The sequence below is a fragment of the Rutidosis leptorrhynchoides genome, chromosome 8 (assembly GCF_046630445.1).
Source record: "Rutidosis leptorrhynchoides isolate AG116_Rl617_1_P2 chromosome 8, CSIRO_AGI_Rlap_v1, whole genome shotgun sequence".
In the NCBI taxonomy this organism is placed as follows: domain Eukaryota; kingdom Viridiplantae; phylum Streptophyta; class Magnoliopsida; order Asterales; family Asteraceae; genus Rutidosis; species Rutidosis leptorrhynchoides.
The window spans coordinates 133,031,451-133,048,968 of record NC_092340.1 but is presented as its reverse complement, the minus strand read 5'-3'; positions in this window follow the sequence as shown (position 1 = coordinate 133,048,968).

Below are 17,518 nucleotides of genomic sequence, written 5' to 3'. Positions count from 1 at the left end.
AAACACCCCTTTTCTTCTCTTGATTTATTACAACATCTTACGATCACCAAGAATCCACCACAAGACCATCAATCACCACCGCTTTTTAACCATCAAAACCCACTACTCGTCTATATCCTTTACTGGTTCTGGTTCACGACAACACCAACATGAAACAACCATATCACCATTCAAACACCCTTTCCTCTGCTACTGTTTGACAACCATCGAAACCAACATGGGTTTCTACTGCTATATTCGGTTTTTATGTAACCAAGTTGAAACAAAAATCACCGAGCTCGAACCACTCCTTAAATTATTGTGGCTATGCATCCATTGTCGTTTCTGTTCCAGTTCTATACTCACCAAAACCACAATGGAAACCCACAACATCACCACCCCTAGACTATCCACCAAACCATCGTTTTTTGCTTCTGCTCTTTTACCCGATCAAACACCCTCTTGCTCGATCACTCACAAATCCACCACATTAAAAACCAAACACCCGGCCACTTCTTAGTTTGTGTTTCTAACTCGTGTTCACCACCCCTCCTACCATAACCGAAACACCACCACTGCAACCCCTTTTCACCACCATCATCCATGAACCTTTATCTCTTTTCTCTCTCTAAAGTTATATATGCATATACGTTATATATGCACATAGGGAATATATATATACACGAAACCCACTTCACCATCAACACCACTTCAAACATTCAATTGCTACTGCTGCCATTTGTTTCTGTTTACTACCGCCATCACATCAAGAGTGTTGCTACTATTTTCTATCGTGATTAATCAAGAAAACAACCTGCAACTTTTGATGAATTATAAACTGCTGCTACAGTAAGCTTCGTATTGTTGTTTATAAGAGAAAACCACCACCACCTGCTATATTCGATTATAGTGACAACCTTTCTGTTGCTACGATATTATGATTATTATCCATTCTTTTACTATACAGCTCAACCCTATCTTAAATTACTGCTATCCGATTAATCACCCTATGTTTTGTGCCATCATAAGCGATACCCTTCTGTTCCTATTTCGTATATTTTTTTTTAAACAATGAAGTGATAGCGGAACTAGTGGCAGACAAGAAGTAAACATTCAACCCCAGTTGTATATTAAATAAAAAGTATATCGAGCTGTGTATAAATTCAGTGTAGGCTAACAACTCCACTTAGAGTAATAATGGAACGATATTACTTAACTATTATTATTATTATTCACTGCTACATTGCAAACCACACTTCAATGTGTTATTGGGCCGTATAAGTGGTTATATGGTTGGACATTCAGTTTGGGCCAAAATAAGGATGGGATTAGACTTATAGTGTTGGATATTATGCAAGTTAATACCCATTTACATATGAACTACTATTATGATTCAGTTTTCCTGTTTTCACAACCCTGAAACCCTCATTGAAGAAACTGCAGCTGCTAATTGTCTTTCTATGATGATATATGATGATTTCAATGATTAAGTGATGATTAGATGATGACATGATGATGATTATGTTAACTGTGATGGTAACGAAGATGATGATTAAAAGATGATGATGCACGATGTTTATGATAGTGATGTTACGAAGATGTTGATAATAATAATAACTAACGATGGTAATGAAACTAGAAGAATGATGTTGATTAACGATGGATGTATGATGATTAGATTATGATGATAATTAGGTTAGATGAAGAAATCACGAATGATTGTATGATGGATGAAAACCGTTGATGATGTATATGATGATATGGATATCATGATGATGATTAATGATGTATGATGATACGGTAGTGAAGATGAGAATGATGATAATTACGTGATGAATTGATGATGATGGATTTTAAACGATTAACTAGCTGCTAGTTTTCTATTTCTTAAATCTTGTACGATCAGGCCTTTAACTAGAAATTAAGTAGGCTTATTGTTTTGGATCGGTTATTGGGCTTGTGGATCCATTTAACAAACCAATAGACTAGACTTTAATGGGTTTAAATAATTGGGCTTGAGAATCTCTGTTGGGCCGAAAAAAGCTGAGCCAGATGAGTTATAATAATTAGATTGAGATTTAATTCAGAAAAACTGGTTAGCTTGGATGGTTTGGGAGCGTGTTATAGGAATGAGAGTTCTTGGGTTCGAGCCCGGCCTACGACATTTTTTTAGGAAAAGCTTTTTAAGGTAATTCATTTATTCTTCTTCTTATTATTATTATTATCATTAAAATGAGTATTAGGATTATCATTATTATTAATATTATTATTAAGTATTATCATTAAAATTATCATTTTTTTATTAACAAAAGTATTTTTATTAAAAATTATCATTCTTATGAAAATTATCATTTTTGAATTTTTATTATTATCAGTATTATTATTACTACAAACAAAATGGCTACTATTATTATTATCAAAATTAGTATTTTCATTATCACTATTAATATTAGTATTATTAATTTACTAAATAAATATTATATATATAAGAAAAATATATTTATTACATATAACTTAACTACATTGATATTTTTATAATAAATACAAATTATCTATCTAGTATATATAAAATAAATATAGTTAAATAAGTTATTAATGAAACACATAAGTTACCAAAATAACAATTAATAAAAATATATAAGTTGGTTCAATTACAATTAGCGTTAACATATATATGAATAATATAGGTTCGTGAATCCAAGGCCAACCCTGCATTATTCAATATAGTCATATATATTTTTACTACAAAATATATTAGGTGAGTTTCATTACTCCCTTTTAAATGCTTTTGCAATATATATTTTTGGGACTGAGAATACATGCGCTTTTATAAATGTTTTACGAAATAGACACAAGTAATCGAAACTACATTATATAGTTGAATGATCGAAGCCGAATATGCCCTTTTTGCTTGGTAGCCTAAGAATTAGGGAACATCACTAATTTTGAGAATTAGTGCACGCCTAATTGACGCGAATCCTAAAGATAGATCTATTGGGCCTAACTTGTAGTGACCCGAACTTTTCCATGTTTATATATATTAATTGAGATTGATGTTTACATGATTAAATGTTTCCAACATGTTAAGCAATCAAACTTGTTAAGACTTGATTAATTGAAATAGGTTTCATATAGACAATTGACCACCCAAGTTGACCGGTGATTCACGAACGTTAAAACTTGTAAAAAAACTATATGATGACATATATATGGTTATATATATAGTTAACATGATATTATGATAAGTAAACATATCATTAATTATATTAACAATGAACTACATATGTAAAAACAAGACTACTAACTTAATGATTTTGAAACGAGACATATATGTAACGTTTATCGTTGTAACGACATTTAATGTATATATATCATATTAAGAGATATTCGTACATCATAATATCATGATAATATAATAATTTAAAATCTCTTTTGTTATTATAAACATTGGGTTAACAACATTTAACAAGATCGTTAACCTAAAGGTTTCAAAACAACACTTACATGTAACGACTAACGATGACTTAACGACTCAGTTAAAATGTATATACATGTAGTGTTTTAATATGTATTTATACACTTTTGAAAGACTTCAATACACTTATCAAAATACTTCTACTTAACAAAAATGCTTACAATTACATTCTCGTTCAGTTTCATCAACAATTCTACTCGTATGCACCCGTATTCGTACTCGTACAATACACAGCTTTTAGATGTATGTACTATTGGTATATACACTCCAATGATCAGCTCTTAGCAGCCCATGTGAGTCACCTAACACATGTGGGAACCATCATTTGGCAACTAGCATGAAATATCTCATAAGATTACAAAAATATGAGTAATCATTCATGACTTATTTACATGAAAACAAAATTACATATCCTTTATATCTAATCCATACACCAACGACCAAAAACACCTACAAACACTTTCATTCTTCAATTTTCTTCATCTAATTGAATTCTCTCAAGTTCTATCTTCAAGTTCTAAGTGTTCTTCATAAATTCCAAAAGTTCTAGTTTCATAAAATCAAGAATACTTTCAAGTTTGCTAGCTCACTTCCAATCTTGTAAGGTGATCATCCAACCTCAAGAAATCTTTGTTTCTTACAGTAGGTTATCATTCTAATACAAGGTAATAATCATATTCAAACTTTGGTTCAATTTCTATAACTATAACAATCTTATTTCAAGTGATGATCTTACTTGAACTTGTTTTCGTGTCATGATTTTGCTTCAAGAACTTTGAGCCATCCAAGGATCCATTGAAGCTAGATCCATTTTTCTCTTTTCCAGTAGGTTCATCCAAGGAACTTAAGGTAGTAATGATGTTCATAACATCATTCGATTCATACATATAAAGCTATCTTATTCGAAGGTTTAAACTTGTAATCACTAGAACATAGTTTAGTTAATTCTAAACTTGTTCGCAAACAAAAGTTAATCCTTCTAACTTGACTTTTAAAATCAACTAAACACATGTTCTATATCTATATGATATGCTAACTTAATGATTTAAAACCTGGAAACACGAAAAACACCGTAAAACCGGATTTACGCCGTCGTAGTAACACCGCGGGCTGTTTTGGGTTAGTTAATTAAAAACTATGATAAACTTTGATTTAAAAGTTGTTATTCTGAGAAAATGATTTTTATTATGAACATGAAACTATATCCAAAAATTATGGTTAAACTCAAAGTGGAAGTATGTTTTCTAAAATGGTCATCTAGACGTCGTTCTTTCGACTGAAATGACTACCTTTACAAAAACGACTTGTAACTTATTTTTCCGACTAGAAACCTATAATTTTTTTGTTTAGATTCATAAAATAGAGTTCAATATGAAACCATAGCAATTTGATTCACTCAAAACGGATTTAAAATGAAGAAGTTATGGGTAAAACAAGATTGGATAATTTTTCTCATTTTAGCTACGTGAAAATTGGTAACAAATCTATTCCAACCATAACTTAATCAACTTGTATTATATATTATGTAATCTTGAGATACCATAGACACGTATACAATGTTTCGACCTATCATGTCGACACATCTATATATATTTCGGAACAACCATAGACACTCTATATGTGAATGTTGGAGTTAGCTATACAGGGTTGAGGTTGATTCCAAAATATATATAGTTTGAGTTGTGATCAATACTGAGATACGTATACACTGGGTCGTGGATTGATTCAAGATAATATTTATCGATTTATTTCTGTACATCTAACTGTGGACAACTAGTTGTAGGTTACTAACGAGGACAGCTGACTTAATAAACTTAAAACATCAAAATATATTAAAAGTGTTGTAAATATATTTTGAACATACTTTGATATATATGTATATATTGTTATAGGTTCGTGAATCAACCAGTGGCCAAGTCTTACTTCCCGACGAAGTAAAAATCTGTGAAAGTGAGTTATAGTCCCACTTTTAAAATCTAATATTTTTGGGATGAGAATACATGCAGGTTTTATAAATGATTTACAAAATAGACACAAGTACGTGAAACTACATTCTATGGTTGAATTATCGAAATCGAATATGCCCCTTTTTATTAAGTCTGGTAATCTAAGAATTAGGGAACAGACACCCTAATTGACGCGAATCCTAAAGATAGATCTATTGGGCCTAATAAACCCCATCCAAAGTACCGGATGCTTTAGTACTTCGAAATTTATATCATATCCGAAGGGTGTCCCGGAATGATGGGGATATTCTTATATATGCATCTTGTTATTGTCGGTTACCAGGTGTTCACCATATGAATGATTTTTATCTCTATGTATGGGATGTGTATTGAAATATGAAATCTTGTGGTCTATTGTTACGATTTGATATATATAGGTTAAACCTATAACTCACCAACATTTTTGTTGACGTTTTAAGCATGTTTATTCTCAGGTGATTATTAATAGCTTCCGCTGTCGCATACTTAAATAAGGACAAGATTTGGAGTCCATGCTTGTATGATATTGTGTAAAAACTGCATTCAAGAAACTTATTTTGTTGTAACATATTTGTATTGTAAACCATTATGTAATGGTCGTGTGTAAACAGGATATATTAGATTATCATTATTTGATAATCTACGTAAAGCTTTTTAAACCTTTATTGATGAAATAAAGGTTATGGTTTGTTTAAAAATGAATGCAGTCTTTGAAAAACGTCTCATATAGAGGTCAAAACCTCGCAACGAAATCAATTAATATGGAACGTTTTTAATCAATAAGAACGGGACATTTCAGTTGGTATCCGAGCGTTGGTCTTAGAGAACCAGAAAATTTGCATTAGTGTGTCTTATCGAGTTTGTTAGGATGCATTAGTGAGTCTGGACTTCGACCGTGTTTTCTTTAAAAATGATTGCTTAACATTTTTGTTGGAAACTATATATTTTTAACATATGAATATTATGTGATATATTAATCTCTTAACGTGTTTGATATTATGTGATAGATGTCTACCTCTAGAACAAGTCCCATTGACTCACCTAATAATAATGAAGAGTCAAATGTAAATTGGAATGATTTGTGGACTGATTCACAAGTTCCCGAAGAGGAACCGGAAGAAGAGTCGGAACCGGAAGAAGAATCGGAACCGGAAGAAGAATCGGAACCGGATGAAGAAATAGAACCGGTGGGGGAAATAATAAAACGGTTAAGTAAAAGAAAATCCTCAACCAACCGACCAAAGTTAATTATGGTCAATGGTGTTTCCGCCAAGGAAGCAAAATATTGGGAGGATTACCAATTCTCTGATGAATCGGATTCCGACGAGAATTCCGATGATGTTATAGAAATTACCCCAACTGAATTTAAAAAGGCAAAAGAAAATAATAAGGGAAAGGGCATAAAAATAGAGAAATCTAATTCCAACCCCGATGAACTTTATATGTATCGTCAACCCCCGAAGTCCTTAAGTTGTAACAATGACCCGGGAACCTCTAAACCACCAGGTTTTTCTAAACCAATGTGGACAACGACGGTTCGTATTAGGGGAACATCATATATCCCTAGAAACTTGGCAAAACGAACCAAAACCGAAGAAGAAGAAACGAGCGAGTCGGAATAAGATAGTTGTATTCGTGTGGTGTAATATATGGAATATAGTGTTTTTATGCTTTATGATATATGTAAAAATTGCTTGTATTAATAAGTATTTTTTTTTATGAATCTAACTCTTGTCTATTTTACAGTTTAAAAACACAAAATGGATAGACAACCCAATATTTTAAGAGACCTACCCGGAGACATGATTGATGAAATCTTGTCTAGAGTCGGCCAGAATTCTTCGGCACAACTATTTAAGGCGAGATCAGTTTGTAAGACATTCGAAGAACGTTCCAAGAATGTCTTGGTTTATAAGAGACTTTCGTTTGAAAGATGGGGGATATCACATTGGGAAACCCATAAGTTACGATGTGTTTACTTTGACGCATATATTGCGGGGAACCCAAATGCTATTTTACGCAACGGGTTAAGAAATTATTTTGACTCAATATATCCGAATATTGGACTTCGTGATTTAGAAAAAGCGGCTAATATGCAACATAAAGAAGCATGTTATGCTTACGGATTAGTAATGTTCGCTTCTCACCAAAGTGAGAACAAGAACATCGGGCTACAACTATTAAACAAAACGTTTCCACAAGTGACGGAGTCGGTAATTGGGGTAAGAAATGAGGTTTTTAGATTATTACGAGACTGTTGGACATTACGTAACCCTCGTCCCTTTGATGACGTTACAACACGCTGTCTTATCAACGGCCATAACGGTTATGTTGCACAAGACCAAGGATGGGAAGTAGTCCTAGTAAAACCAGAATGCATGACTTGTTTCTGGACGTATGAATTACGTGTATTTATTGCCTTTGCTGAACGACTTGTGTACTAGCTAGAATTGTCTTCACAACTATCTTGTATCAAAGTTATTGTGTGCTATATTTCATGCTTTATGTAAAATAAGCGGTATTGTAAGTTTGTAAAATATTGTATAAAAGTTTGAACGCGAAATATTATTATAATCAGTTTTTCATATAGAATTGTAGTAGTTGAATTGTATATTAGCTACTAAGTATGAACTTAACGGGTAGGTACTACCCGAATTTAAACTTATAAAACGCTAATATGAAGAAAAAGCTTTTATAAATGAGTTCATATTATGCTACGAAATACTATTAACTACTCTTAATATTCTGTATGATTAACTTGTTCCATTTAACTATTTTGAAGGAAATGGCACCGACTACTCGACACACCGTGAATATGAATGAAGAGGAATTCCGTACTTTTCTAGCTTCAAACATAGCCGCAGTACAGGCTGCGCTACATACCAACAATAACCTTGGATCTAGCAGTACAGGAAATCGTGTAGGATGCACCTACAAAGAATTCACTGCCTGCAAACCTTTGGAATTTGATGGAACCGAAGGACCGATCGGATTGAAACGGTGGACCGAGAAGGTTGAATCGGTGTTTGCCATAAGTAAGTGTACTGAAGAGGACAAAGTGAAGTACGCTACGCATACCTTCACAGGTTCTGCGTTAACATGGTGGAATACCTATCTAGAGCAAGTGGGACAAGATGATGCGTACGCACTACCGTGGTCAGCATTCAAGCACTTGATGAACGAGAAGTACCGTCCCAGAACCGAGGTCAATAAGCTCAAGACAGAACTTAGAGGGTTACGAACCCAAGGATTTGATATTACCACGTACGAAAGACGATTCACAGAATTGTGCCTATTGTGTCCGGGAGCATTCGAAGATGAGGAAGAGAAGATCGACGCGTTTGTGAAAGGATTACCGGAAAGAATCCAAGAAGATATAAGTTCACACGAGCCCGCCTCCATACAACAGGCATGTAGAATGGCTCACAAACTAGTGAACCAGATTGAAGAAAGAATTAAAGAACAGACTGCTGAAGAGGCCAATGTGAAGCAAGTCAAAAGAAAGTGGGAGGAAAACGGTGATAAGAATCACCAATACAACAACAACAGCAATTACAACAATAATCGCAACAATTATCCCAACAATCGCAACTACAACAAACGGCCCAACAACAACAACAACAACAACAACAACAACAGCAACTACAACAATCATCCCAATAACAATAATAACCGCAACAACAACAACAATCAGAAGCAACTATGCCAAAGGTGTGAAAAGAATCACTCGGGGTTCTGCACCAAATTTTGCAACAAGTGTAAAAGAAATGGTCATAGCGCGGCGAAGTGTGAGGTCTACGGACCAGGGGTTAATAGAACGAAAGGAACAAATGGTGTCGGAACGAGTAATGGCGGAGCAAGTAGTGTCGGAGCAAGTTATGCCAATGTAGTTTGTTATAAATGTGGAAAACCAGGCCACATTATTAGAAATTGCCCGAACCAGGAGAACACGAATGGACAAGGCCGTGGAAGAGTTTTCAATATTAATGCGGTAGAGGCACAGGAAGACCCGGAGCTTGTTACGGGTACGTTTCTTATTGACAATAAATCTGCTTACGTTTTATTTGATTCGGGTGCGGATAGAAGCTATATGAGTAGAGATTTTTGTGCTAAATTAAGTTGTCCATTGACGCCTTTGGATAGTAAATTTTTACTCGAATTAGCAAATGGTAAATTAATTTCAGCAGATAATATATGTCGGAATCGAGAAATTAAACTGGTTAGCGAAACATTTAAGATTGATTTGATACCAGTAGAGTTAGGGAGTTTTGATGTGATAATCGGTATGGACTGGTTGAAAGAAGTGAAAGCGGAGATCGTTTGTTACAAAAATGCAATTCGCATTATACGAGAAAAAGGAAAACCCTTAATGGTGTACGGAGAAAAGGGCAACACGAAGCTACATCTTATTAGTAATTTGAAGGCACAAAAACTAATAAGAAAAGGTTGCTATGCTGTTCTAGCACACGTCGAGAAAGTACAAACTGAAGAAAAGAGCATCAATGATGTTCCCATTGCAAAAGAATTTCCCGATGTATTTCCGAAAGAATTACCGGGATTACCCCCACATCGATCCGTTGAATTTCAAATAGATCTTGTACCAGGAGCTGCACCAATAGCTCGTGCTCCTTACAGACTCGCACCCAGCGAGATGAAAGAACTGCAAAGCCAATTACAAGAACTTTTAGAGCGTGGTTTCATTCGACCAAGCACATCACCGTGGGGAGCTCCTGTTTTGTTTGTCAAGAAGAAAGATGGTACATTCAGGTTGTGTATCGACTACCGAGAGTTGAACAAACTTACCATCAAGAACCGCTACCCACTACCGAGAATCGACGACTTATTTGATCAACTACAAGGCTCGTCTGTTTATTCAAAGATTGACTTACGTTCCGGGTATCATCAAATGCGGGTGAAAGAAGATGATATTCCAAAGACTGCTTTCAGAACACGTTACGGTCATTACGAGTTTATGGTCATGCCGTTTGGTTTAACTAATGCACCAGCTGTGTTCATGGACCTTATGAACCGAGTGTGTGGACCATACCTTGACAAGTTTGTCATTGTTTTCATTGATGACATACTTATTTACTCAAAGAATGACCAAGAACACGGTGAACATTTGAGAAAAGTGTTAGAAGTATTGAGGAAGGAAGAATTGTACGCTAAGTTTTCAAAGTGTGCATTTTGGTTGGAAGAAGTTCAATTCCTCGGTCACATAGTGAACAAAGAAGGTATTAAGGTGGATCCGGCAAAGATAGAAACTGTTGAAAAGTGGGAAACCCCGAAAACTCCGAAACACATACGCCAGTTTTTAGGACTAGCAGGTTACTACAGAAGGTTCATCCAAGACTTTTCCAGAATAGCAAAACCCTTGACTGCATTAACGCATAAAGGGAAGAAATTTGAATGGAATGATGAACAAGAGAAAGCGTTTCAGTTATTGAAGAAAAAGCTAACTACGGCACCTATATTGTCATTGCCTGAAGGGAATGATGATTTTGTGATTTATTGTGACGCATCAAAGCAAGGTCTCGGTTGTGTATTAATGCAACGAACGAAGGTGATTGCTTATGCGTCTAGACAATTGAAGATTCACGAACAAAATTATACGACGCATGATTTGGAATTAGGCGCGGTTGTTTTTGCATTAAAGACTTGGAGGCACTACTTATATGGGGTCAAAAGTATTATATATACCGACCACAAAAGTCTTCAACACATATTTAATCAGAAACAACTGAATATGAGGCAGCGTAGGTGGATTGAATTATTGAATGATTACGATTTTGAGATTCGTTACCACCCGGGGAAGGCAAATGTGGTAGCCGATGCCTTGAGCAGGAAGGATAGAGAACCCATTCGAGTAAAATCTATGAATATAATGATTCATAATAACATTACTACTCAAATAAAGGAGGCGCAACAAGGAGTTTTAAAAGAGGGAAATTTAAAGGATGAAATACCCAAAGGATCGGAGAAGCATCTTAATATTCGGGAAGACGGAACCCGGTATAGGGCTGAAAGGATTTGGGTACCAAAATTTGGAGATATGAGAGAAATGGTACTTAGAGAAGCTCATAAAACCAGATACTCAATACATCCTGGAACGGGGAAGATGTACAAGGATCTCAAGAAACATTTTTGGTGGCCGGGTATGAAAGCCGATGTTGCTAAATACGTAGGAGAATGTTTGACGTGTTCTAAGGTCAAAGCTGAGCATCAGAAACCATCAGGTCTACTTCAACAACCCGAAATCCCGGAATGGAAATGGGAAAACATTACCATGGATTTCATCACTAAATTGCCAAGGACTGCAAGTGGTTTTGATACTATTTGGGTAATAGTTGATCGTCTCACCAAATCAGCACACTTCCTACCAATAAGAGAAGATGACAAGATGGAGAAGTTAGCACGACTGTATTTGAAGGAAGTCGTCTCCAGACATGGAATTCCAATCTCTATTATCTCTGATAGGGATGGCAGATTTATTTCAAGATTCTGGCAGACATTACAGCAAGCATTAGGAACTCGTCTAGACATGAGTACTGCCTATCATCCACAAACTGATGGGCAGAGCGAAAGGACGATACAAACGCTTGAAGACATGCTACGAGCATGTGTTATTGATTTCGGAAACAGTTGGGATCGACATCTACCGTTAGCAGAATTTTCCTACAACAACAGCTACCATTCAAGCATTGAGATGGCGCCGTTTGAAGCACTTTATGGTAGAAAGTGCAGGTCTCCGATTTGTTGGAGTGAGGTGGGGGATAGACAGATTACGGGTCCGGAGATTATACAAGAAACTACCGAGAAGATCATCCAAATTCAACAACGGTTGAAAACCGCCCAAAGTCGACAAAAGAGCTACGCTGACATTAAAAGAAAAGATATAGAATTTGAAATTGGAGAGATGGTCATGCTTAAAGTTTCACCTTGGAAAGGCGTTGTTCGATTTGGTAAACGAGGGAAATTAAATCCAAGGTATATTGGACCATTCAAGATTATTGATCGTGTCGGACCAGTAGCTTACCGACTTGAGTTACCTCAACAACTCGCGGCTGTACATAACACTTTCCACATCTCGAATTTGAAGAAATGTTTTGCTAAAGAAGATCTCACTATTCCGTTAGATGAAATCCAAATCAACGAAAAACTCCAATTCATCGAAGAACCCGTCGAAATAATGGATCGTGAGGTTAAAAGACTTAAGCAAAACAAGATACCAATTGTTAAGGTTCGATGGAATGCTCGTAGAGGACCCGAGTTCACCTGGGAGCGTGAAGATCAGATGAAGAAGAAATACCCGCATCTATTTCCAGAAGATTCGTCAACACCTTCAACAGCTTAAAATTTCGGGACGAAATTTATTTAACGGGTAGGTACTGTAGTGACCCGAACTTTTCCATGTTTATATATATTAATTGAGATTGATGTTTACATGATTAAATGTTTCCAACATGTTAAGCAATCAAACTTGTTAAGACTTGATTAATTGAAATAGGTTTCATATAGACAATTGACCACCCAAGTTGACCGGTGATTCACGAACGTTAAAACTTGTAAAAAAACTATATGATGACATATATATGGTTATATATATAGTTAACATGATATTATGATAAGTAAACATATCATTAATTATATTAACAATGAACTACATATGTAAAAACAAGACTACTAACTTAATGATTTTGAAACGAGACATATATGTAACGTTTATCGTTGTAACGACATTTAATGTATATATATCATATTAAGAGATATTCGTACATCATAATATCATGATAATATAATAATTTAAAATCTCTTTTGTTATTATAAACATTGGGTTAACAACATTTAACAAGATCGTTAACCTAAAGGTTTCAAAACAACACTTACATGTAACGACTAACGATGACTTAACGACTCAGTTAAAATGTATATACATGTAGTGTTTTAATATGTATTTATACACTTTTGAAAGACTTCAATACACTTATCAAAATACTTCTACTTAACAAAAATGCTTACAATTACATTCTCGTTCAGTTTCATCAACAATTCTACTCGTATGCACCCGTATTCGTACTCGTACAATACACAGCTTTTAGATGTATGTACTATTGGTATATACACTCCAATGATCAGCTCTTAGCAGCCCATGTGAGTCACCTAACACATGTGGGAACCATCATTTGGCAACTAGCATGAAATATCTCATAAGATTACAAAAATATGAGTAATCATTCATGACTTATTTACATGAAAACAAAATTACATATCCTTTATATCTAATCCATACACCAACGACCAAAAACACCTACAAACACTTTCATTCTTCAATTTTCTTCATCTAATTGAATTCTCTCAAGTTCTATCTTCAAGTTCTAAGTGTTCTTCATAAATTCCAAAAGTTCTAGTTTCATAAAATCAAGAATACTTTCAAGTTTGCTAGCTCACTTCCAATCTTGTAAGGTGATCATCCAACCTCAAGAAATCTTTGTTTCTTACAGTAGGTTATCATTCTAATACAAGGTAATAATCATATTCAAACTTTGGTTCAATTTCTATAACTATAACAATCTTATTTCAAGTGATGATCTTACTTGAACTTGTTTTCGTGTCATGATTTTGCTTCAAGAACTTTGAGCCATCCAAGGATCCATTGAAGCTAGATCCATTTTTCTCTTTTCCAGTAGGTTCATCCAAGGAACTTAAGGTAGTAATGATGTTCATAACATCATTCGATTCATACATATAAAGCTATCTTATTCGAAGGTTTAAACTTGTAATCACTAGAACATAGTTTAGTTAATTCTAAACTTGTTCGCAAACAAAAGTTAATCCTTCTAACTTGACTTTTAAAATCAACTAAACACATGTTCTATATCTATATGATATGCTAACTTAATGATTTAAAACCTGGAAACACGAAAAACACCGTAAAACCGGATTTACGCCGTCGTAGTAACACCGCGGGCTGTTTTGGGTTAGTTAATTAAAAACTATGATAAACTTTGATTTAAAAGTTGTTATTCTGAGAAAATGATTTTTATTATGAACATGAAACTATATCCAAAAATTATGGTTAAACTCAAAGTGGAAGTATGTTTTCTAAAATGGTCATCTAGACGTCGTTCTTTCGACTGAAATGACTACCTTTACAAAAACGACTTGTAACTTATTTTTCCGACTAGAAACCTATAATTTTTTTGTTTAGATTCATAAAATAGAGTTCAATATGAAACCATAGCAATTTGATTCACTCAAAACGGATTTAAAATGAAGAAGTTATGGGTAAAACAAGATTGGATAATTTTTCTCATTTTAGCTACGTGAAAATTGGTAACAAATCTATTCCAACCATAACTTAATCAACTTGTATTATATATTATGTAATCTTGAGATACCATAGACACGTATACAATGTTTCGACCTATCATGTCGACACATCTATATATATTTCGGAACAACCATAGACACTCTATATGTGAATGTTGGAGTTAGCTATACAGGGTTGAGGTTGATTCCAAAATATATATAGTTTGAGTTGTGATCAATACTGAGATACGTATACACTGGGTCGTGGATTGATTCAAGATAATATTTATCGATTTATTTCTGTACATCTAACTGTGGACAACTAGTTGTAGGTTACTAACGAGGACAGCTGACTTAATAAACTTAAAACATCAAAATATATTAAAAGTGTTGTAAATATATTTTGAACATACTTTGATATATATGTATATATTGTTATAGGTTCGTGAATCAACCAGTGGCCAAGTCTTACTTCCCGACGAAGTAAAAATCTGTGAAAGTGAGTTATAGTCCCACTTTTAAAATCTAATATTTTTGGGATGAGAATACATGCAGGTTTTATAAATGATTTACAAAATAGACACAAGTACGTGAAACTACATTCTATGGTTGAATTATCGAAATCGAATATGCCCCTTTTTATTAAGTCTGGTAATCTAAGAATTAGGGAACAGACACCCTAATTGACGCGAATCCTAAAGATAGATCTATTGGGCCTAACAAACCCCATCCAAAGTACCGGATGCTTTAGTACTTCGAAATTTATATCATATCCGAAGGGTGTCCCGGAATGATGGGGATATTCTTATATATGCATCTTGTTATTGTCGGTTACCAGGTGTTCACCATATGAATGATTTTTATCTCTATGTATGGGATGTGTATTGAAATATGAAATCTTGTGGTCTATTGTTACGATTTGATATATATAGGTTAAACCTATAACTCACCAACATTTTTGTTGACGTTTTAAGCATGTTTATTCTCAGGTGATTATTAATAGCTTCCGCTGTCGCATACTTAAATAAGGACAAGATTTGGAGTCCATGCTTGTATGATATTGTGTAAAAACTGCATTCAAGAAACTTATTTTGTTGTAACATATTTGTATTGTAAACCATTATGTAATGGTCGTGTGTAAACAGGATATATTAGATTATCATTATTTGATAATCTACGTAAAGCTTTTTAAACCTTTATTGATGAAATAAAGGTTATGGTTTGTTTAAAAATGAATGCAGTCTTTGAAAAACGTCTCATATAGAGGTCAAAACCTCGCAACGAAATCAATTAATATGGAACGTTTTTAATCAATAAGAACGGGACATTTCATAACTAACCCCATCCAAAGTACCGGATGCTTTAGTACTTCGAGTTTTTATATCATGTCCGATGGATTTCCCGGAATGATGGGGATATTCTTATATGCATCTTGTTAATGTCGGTTATCAGGTGTTCAATCCATATGAATGATTTTTGTCTCTATGCATGGGACGAATATTTATGAGAACTGAAAATGAAAATCTTGTGGTCTATTAAAATGATGAAAATGATTGATTATGATAAACTAATGTGACGATCGCTCCAAATCCATATGAACGAACACGTCATTCATCGATTTCATTGCGTGGTATTTGACCTCTATATGATACGTTTTGTAAACATTGCATTCTTTTGAAAAGGCTCACCATAAATGAATATTTAAATCAAAGGTTTTCGATATCTGATGATTTTTACATATAGACAATCATCGTAAATAATAGTTTACAATAGTACTTCCGTTGACAATGCACTCAAAATAAGATACATGGTGATGATTTGGTGAATGTAACGTTTTCTTGAAAAATATGCCATGTAAGACTCCATGCACATAGCTTGTCTAACATATAAGAAAACAGCAGAAGACTTCTAGGGAACCTGAGAATAAACATGCTAACAAGTGTCAACACAAAGGTTGGTGAGTTCATAGTTTTAATGTTTTGCATAATCTGTACATAAAGGTGGATCACAAGATTTCAGTTGTTTCATCCAGAAACATTTATCAAAATATTCTACAAAATTGAGCACCCTGGTAACTAAACTTAACGTATATATAATTTATACCCTTTGTATAATCATCTTAATAATACACGTAAACCAACGTGTACGCTTCTCAAATAGCATACATTTGTTAAAAGGCTAGTGCTCTTGCTCAGATGGGGATATCAAGCCCTATGGATCCATATACTACTACTCGCGCCCACCAGTTCTTATAACTGGCAGTTACTAGTTACCAAAGCTAAGGGATTTTCGGTTCAAACTCGGTGTAGAATTTAGTATGTACTTGTATCCATTGCGTTTAAAATGAAGTGCATGTATTCTCAGCCCAAAAATATAGATTGCAAAAGCAATTAAAAAGGGTGCAAATGAAACTCACCTTAGCAGCACATAAAGTCGTTCACCGAAATGTGACCAAAACTCGGAATACCAAATAACTGTAGATCTCAACCTAGAGAACATATGTTGGTCAATAAATGTCTATCAAGCTAGGTATGGTCATAGTGTATCACAATCCTAATGCTCGAGATCGACATATAAAAGTTATCCAAAGTCATTTCAAAAAGTCAATTTTTACAATAGTTCAACAAAACGAGACGTACCTTATATAAGGATTCATTTACTCAATTGGTAATATTCAAAAACCCAATTTATCAATCTCGTAAACAGGTTGTTTAAATATTAATTATAGATTCAAAAGCAATTCAAATTAACGTCAATCATATTTCAGTTG